This window comes from Silene latifolia, chromosome 8, assembly GCF_048544455.1.
Source record: "Silene latifolia isolate original U9 population chromosome 8, ASM4854445v1, whole genome shotgun sequence".
In the NCBI taxonomy this organism is placed as follows: Eukaryota; Viridiplantae; Streptophyta; class Magnoliopsida; order Caryophyllales; family Caryophyllaceae; genus Silene; species Silene latifolia.
This window is the reverse complement of record NC_133533.1, coordinates 41,889,647-41,895,488: the sequence shown is the minus strand read 5'-3', so window position 1 is coordinate 41,895,488 and position 5,842 is coordinate 41,889,647. Positions and strand designations below refer to the sequence as shown.

Sequence of the window (5,842 nt, the reverse complement as noted above, 5' to 3'; positions counted from 1 at the left end):
ACAAGCAAGGGTTTGGTTTGGGGAAGTTTGATGCGTGTCATTTATATGATGTTTTACATCCCATTTTCCACGCATTTCAGAGCTCATTCTTGTAGTTTATGCTACATTTCTCCCTATTTCCGTCTACTTCCGTATTTTGTACATTATTGCAGAAATGTGAAGAATTCAATGGGAAATCAAGCCAAATCCGTCCCCGAGTAATCTGCATTGCAAATGACGTAAAGGAATTGCTTAAGGAACGAGCTTGGTGCGCAATCCAAGGCCCAAAAGACAAGTCCACGAGTTAAAAGAAGTCAAGTAGCAGCTCCATTAGTCGATCGACCATAATCCTCAGTCGATCGACCAGTGTTCGGGTTCCGAAGCTTTTGTTTCTTTGAGGAGCGATCGATCGCCAGCCTTATCAGTCGATCGACCAGATTTCTATTCCAGACGAGAATTAGAAGATCGAGAAAGCGCAAGCCCATGATGCTAGGTTTAGGAAATAAGATGTTACGTTATTCGCTATATAACGTAACATGAAACATTCAGTTTAGGGGAGAGTTTTTATCAAGTTTATATCTTAGTTTTTACTCAAGTTTTATTCAGTAATTTACATTAAGTCTTCGCATACAGTTCTTAATAATTAGGGTTTGGGATTGTTGAGCATTGGAATTTCGGTTCTTAATAACTAATCTTTCCTCTGCAATTCGGTACTCTTCTGCCTTAATTACAGTTCATCTTTATTTTATCGATAGTTTAGAATTGCTAGTTAATTCCCGTAGCCAATTTATTGTTTATGTTAATTATTCTCTTTATCGTTTCAAGCATGAATCCGTTAGTTAATCTTATTATTAAAGTTATTGTTTTTACCCTTAGCATGAGTAGCTAAATCTGTAGTGCTAGGATGTAGGCGATTTATGGCGTAGGCGGCAATCACTACTACAATTTTAGGCTAAGAGGACGCCCTTTAGAGTACGGTTGGGGACATGACCGTCTTCTATCAACCAATTAGTTTTGGCGCAATAAGTGATCACATAAGTAGGACGGTTAATAAAAAGACCCATCCTCATTGTAAAAATAAAGAGGACGGTTGGTCAATAAAACCGTCCTCTTCTTAATGTACCAGACGGTTATTTAGTATAACCGTCCTCTTATTTTTTAATACTGACATCAAAATTCTCGTATTCCTCTTAATGCCCGATTGCCTTCTCCTCTTATTCAAACACACTCTATTCTACCCTAGCATAACCATCATCTCCGCCTTTCTCACCACCATCACATACACTGATGCTACCACCACCGCGCCTTGGAAACCACCACAATCACGTTCTCCTTCATTATCGCCCTAACGCAACACCAACGATGGCCTTCTTTCATCTCCTTACTGAGGTACTGTGTGTGTTTATATTTTGTTTAATTAATACAAATTGATCTTGTCAACAGCATAATTGAACAATTATATCAATTCTGCATATCATCATATTCTTAATTTAATAAATATTGCTTAGGGTCGGTTTCAGCGATTTAGGCAAAATCGTCATCTGGGTTAGCTATTTAGGTGTGATTATGTTTAAACCCAAAAACTAAAAAACTTGATACTTCCTATTGAGGTAAATCGCAAAGCCATATAGCGATTTCACCTAGTTCATTGTCTGAATCGCTATTTTGTCAGCGGTTTAGCTAAAATCACCCATTATTGACAACCATGGACGACAACGCCATCACTTTGGCAGCTCCCACGATCATCATCTTTGTTGTGCTTCTTCAATTACTCCCTACTTATTTTGACCGCCGAAGCAAGGTACTTTCTTTTAATTTCATCAACATCCCCTTAACTTTGTTTCTGATCTAGCACTATTTACAATGCTGCAGATTTTTATTTTCCACATTCAACTCTAGTTTCGCTTGTAATTTAGGTTTTCGTTTTGATTTGTGTTGTTGTTTGACGAATTTTACTTAACTGAATTTGAATTAGGATATGTACCAATTTGTTTTTCATATACTCGTAGAATTGAAAAACTGATGTATTCGTGTTGTTAGATATTTAATGATTTGATAAGTATATGTTTCTTGCATTAATAAATCAATACTTTTATTCCCATTTATGAAAGGAGGTGCATAGGTGAAATAGCTGTATAGCTTAGCAATTTACCTCAATAGGGTAACACCAGAATTGGGTTTATGGAAGGAGGAGCTTTGGTTTTTTGGATTTAAACATACTCACACCTAAATCGCTGACCTAGATGGCGATTTTGCCTAAATCGCTGACCCAAATAGCGATTTGAGTTGTGTCGTTTGATCTAGAGAAAAACTTTTAAGGATATTAAGGTCCGTAACATTTCTAGATGCATAGACACTCAAGTCTGTGTCGACAATCTGCTCATGTTGAAGGATAGTGAGTCTGAAGTTGAGGATGCTGACCTTCAGCTGGCCAAGAAGAGAAGAAGATGGAAGCAATTCACCCATAAAACAAGGACAAATAGGTAAATTTTTATTTGAATGTCATGCTTAATAATTCCAGATTTTTGTTTTTTTTTTCAATTATATAAAGCTTTGATAATTTACTTGAAATGACTGTTTATTCTATTTCCCATTGTTAAGGTTTGGTACCTTTACAAGCCTATTCCTTGCTTATTTGTGCCTTATAAACACAAAACTAAGGTATGTATGTTTCCTTCTGTAGAACCATCGACAATTGAGAAAATGATGCATAGCAAAAATCTTCCTTGAATTGCGTTATTTACTTTATTCTATAGTTGCATCTCATTTGTAATTAATCTCCTTCCGTAAATATGCTTGTATCCTCTAGTATACAAACCCGTGTGCATAAGTGTGTGATTGAAATTAAGCATGCCCACAAAAAGCTAGGATCAACATGGCCTACCTCTCTGGTTGTGTTCTGTTCTAACTAAGAAAATCACAATTGAAGCCAGCCCTATTTGCGAATGTATGTTCTTCTTATGCTCTTTCTGGCTTTCCCTCTCCCTTTTAGTGCCTTCCCTATTTGCTACTCGAGTTAAAAGTCTTAGATTTTATTAAAGACGCGCATTTGATCTTCTAATTGACTCTTTTAGAGATTAATAGATGCCCAATCAGCTTCTCTCGTTTGAAGTGAAGGTTGTGGGAGGCGGTCTGATCCCTGAGGCCTGGCTATTTGCTCTTGTCTGGTTCCGGTATGCCTATCCTATTCTACTAGGCGCTAGGCTAGATCTTACTTCTAGATTCAGTGTTAAGAAGAGAGTTAAGAGAGCTGCTCAATCAAAGCACAAGAATGGGGTATATCGAATAAATCAACTACGATATTTCATATTTCATCTATTTCATATTCTATTACTACAAACATGATAGTTTTCTAGCATATCACTTCTCTGCTGCATTTTCAAACCATATGAGCCATTAACATACGCTGAGACAACCAATTAATCCCCATTGATTCAAAAGGGATGGTGCCTTTACTTAGTACGCTTTGATATTTATGCACAATTTAGCAATTATCATTTTTTTGTGGTAGGTATTGGTTGAACTGTTAGTGAGTATTCATTGTACAAGTTCATATGGATTTTGTGCCCACATCATTGGTTTCAATTTGCTGCCTCGCGAGCTACCTCTCTGTTCTTTGAAACCAAAGAAACAAGTTGTACACTGAAACAAAACGAGTGCATATATTTCTCGCGAGGTAGCTCTATTTTGACTGCCTGACTAAGGAAAGAGAGTTTTCGATAATTATCCCCTCATGCATTTTACATCCTCAATTGCATATATTTCTCCCTGAAGTGTACTTTCTCATTACTGAGATGTAAAACGAGTGCATTCTGATCAACGTATCAAATACTTCTCTTGTGCCTATTGCATACAGTTTTGATGAGCGAAGGATCAAGTAGCTGTAGAGCAGATACTACGTGTTATTTTTCTAGATGTCGAGCGTCCCAGTATGGTAAGTCATGTCCTTTAGCTGCTACTGCTGAATTCCTTTCCTGATTTTTTCCACGGTTGTTTAAAATAGCACTCTTCCTATAAACACATTGAACAACAAAGTGACTATGCGCTGCAGTGCTGATTCTTGATTGGTTTTGCAGCTCTTGACAAATTAAACCGTCGATTGGCTGAGGCAGAAGGTGAGCTCGAATCACGAAAGAAACCCGTAGAGAACGTAGGTCCCAAGATTATTGGTGAAGGACTTGTTATAGATGAATGGGTCAGCTACTATCTCACAGGACATGATTTTATTTCTGATTTTATTTTCCAATTACTCTTACATGGTCTTGTAGTGCTTCTTGTCTTGAATCCAAACTAACACTGGATAAATGCAGACCAATCCTTTGTTTTCATTTTCTGATAAAAGCCAAGAAACTGTAACAAGATTACTGGCAGATGTTAGCTAGCTTAGGCGTTTCGCCGGTAAAATTATCGAGTGCCATGAGTGGTGATACTCTTGACATGGTTTGAAACGCGGCAGTATCAAAATTGTCTGTGTGACTCTCTCTACACCAGAAATAAAAAAACATATCGAATCAATGACGATTTCTTACTGGTCTGTTTCACACTTTCACCCGTTAATGCTGAACTTTTTTCTTTTTCTTTGTTTGCTGCAGAAGGAAAGAAGAGAGAGATTACCTCGCGAGGCAGCAAGTTGTACACTGAATACTCCCTATTTATTCATATGAACTTTAATTTGTTTCTTTGGTTTCAAAATTGCCTTTAATTTGTTTCTTTGGTTTCAATATTTATTTCGTTTTATATAAATTACACGTGTTTATATGTAAATAATTGTAATTGTGTTTTTTGGTTGTATGTAGTTCATGTTTAACGCCCAAGGACATACTGGGTTGAGCAAATTGACGAGGTGCGGGACATTTAGGCAACATATGCATTGCAGTTTAAGGCGCAAGTATTTGATGGCACATTTAATGTATTCTAACACTTGGATGTTATCTAGATAGCTTAAAAGTATGGTGTGTGGACGGAAAAACTCTTGTTAGTGCTTGTGTTATACTTATTGTCAATAGTTCGTAGTTTGGAGGTTCAAACTTATTCCGTTTTGTTTGGTTGGATTTAGAGTATACATGTAAGAGTTGTGGATTTTGTGAAATATAGGTATGAATGAAGCAATTTTTATTTCAAAAATCTAGTTGTCAATGAGCATGGATTTGATTTTATAAATTAGCGATAGATTGATAAATTGGCGCCAAAAAATGGGTGGGCTATATTCAGAAATTGGCGCCAAAAAAGGGCGAGCTATATTCATAAAATGGTGCTAGATTGATTTTAAAAAATAGATGTAAAGAGGATGGTTCCTTGACAAAGCGTCGTGAAGTTGGCGCAAAAATTATGCGCGCAATGTGTTCAAAACAAGACGGTTGAGCCGCCGAACCGTCCTCCTTAAAAATGCAAAGAAGACGGTTCCAAACCCCAACCGTCCTCTTGTGAAAATCAAAAGAGGACGGTTTGACTTTATGTCAACCGTCATCTTAGGCAACGAGGACGAGTGAATTAAGGACGGTTGTTTTAAGATTTTAGGACGGTTTTTAACCATCCTCTTTGCCTGTTTTTGTAGTAGTGAATAGATTATACACGGCCTGTACCCGCATGTTGGTCGATCGACTGACATTGTCGGTCGATCGACTGACCCCGTAGGGTTTTCCTTCGTTTTAATTGAATTTAATCTTGTATTTAACGAGTTGAATGCATGCGACCAGTTAGATACCTATTTTGTGACCGACCCATTAGATCGAAAGATAAGGAAAGTTACTTGACCATCAATTAAATCGACTAAACTGTGCTAAGATCGAAAGATAGGTATAGTTTAGACCGTTAGTCACTTTTCAGGACGAAAGTTAGTATTAGTGACATTAGGGACCTATAG

At 37.2% G+C, this 5,842-nt stretch overlaps 1 long non-coding RNA gene across 1 annotated transcript; it reads left to right on the top strand.

The window, feature by feature from the left end:
- The first annotated feature begins 1,151 nt into the window (after positions 1–1,151).
- On the top strand, positions 1,152–5,103 carry LOC141594304 (uncharacterized). Its single transcript, XR_012522109.1, has 4 exons — positions 1,152–1,368; positions 2,325–3,913; positions 4,056–4,174; positions 4,572–5,103. It is a non-coding gene; the product is annotated as an uncharacterized LOC141594304 (long non-coding RNA).
- Positions 5,104–5,842: the final 739 nt, after the last annotated feature.